Source organism: Elephantulus edwardii, unplaced genomic scaffold (genome assembly GCF_000299155.1).
Source record: "Elephantulus edwardii isolate Elephantulus edwardi_28Jun2011 unplaced genomic scaffold, EleEdw1.0 scaffold00572, whole genome shotgun sequence".
NCBI lineage: Eukaryota > Metazoa > Chordata > Mammalia > Macroscelidea > Macroscelididae > Elephantulus > Elephantulus edwardii.
The window spans coordinates 191,975-193,267 of NW_006400322.1; positions in this window are offsets into that span (position 1 = coordinate 191,975).

Here is a 1,293-nt window from a genome sequence, read left to right on the forward strand (position 1 = left end):
CACTGCTGTAAAACAGGACTGACCTTGAATTTGGGGAGAGACTGAGAAAGATGGGTTCAATAATATATACTGCATTGAAACAGATGAGGGAGAAAACTGTTTAAAAGGGATATGTGATTAGGTATTTTCATCATGACAGGTGTCTAGACTGAAGGCTACACGATGGAGTGGACCTGGGGGAGGGTTTGTAAAACAACGAAAGAATTTTTGTTTTACTTTTACAAGAGGGTAGTGTACTAAGGTGGAGTGTTGTTAGGGGGGGAAAGTGCAACAATGAATGAATGGAAATCCAAAGTTTCTGTAAATTTTTACTGAAATTAATAATAAATTTTAAAAAAAGAAACAATACAAAAAAAGGGGGGGAGAGGTTGTGAGTTGATAATTTTGCTGACAAAACAGCCTAAATAAATGAGTTCAGTTTGGGAAAATGGTAATATAATATAGGCCAAGGATTCCCACAGATGAAGCATCAAGGATAGTGAGACCATACTCAAAAATCACAAAGAACAGTGGAAAAAAAAATTAAAAATGAATAAGAGCAAAGAGAATGGTAATATAAAAATTTAAAAGAAACAGAAAGAGAGAGAGACAGAAAGAGAGACAGAGAGAGAGAGACAGAAATCGAGCTTGAAACCATAAGAGTCTTAATTTTGAGAACTTACATGCTTTTCAAAATTTATTTTATGGTTTCTTTATTAATAATTTGTTCTAGTTGCTATTGAATAACTTCATATTGGTGCCAACTCATAATAAAGCCACATATTATCATATAAATATCATACAAAACACTGCCCAGTCCTGCACCATCCTTTTCTTGAGCCTATCATTGCAGGTCTATGCCAATCCAACTCATACAATCTTCCTATTCTTTCCTGGCTCTCTACCAAGCATGATGTGTATCTCCAGGTAGACTAAAACATGATCCAAGTACATAGAATTAAGTTTTAGTACCCTTGCTTCTGATTCCCTAGTGCTAAGGAAATGTGCTGCCAAATCCAAGGCACGTAATTCTAATCTACCAGCTGCCCTACAGAAGAAACATGGGCAGTCTCCTACCGTGCCATTTACTGTCTCTGAAAACCCACTGGAGAATCAACAATTACTCAATTCTGACTGGCCTGTACTCATCTGTTGTTGTTGTTGTTGTTGTTAAGTGCTGTCGAGTCGCAGGTGACTCATAGCAACCCTATGAAGGAGAGTCCTCGACGCTTGGGTGCCTTTCATCCTCTCTCCAGGTTCATAGGGTTTCCAGAGGCAAGCTATTATGGAAGTGGATGCCACTCCTCCTTCCAC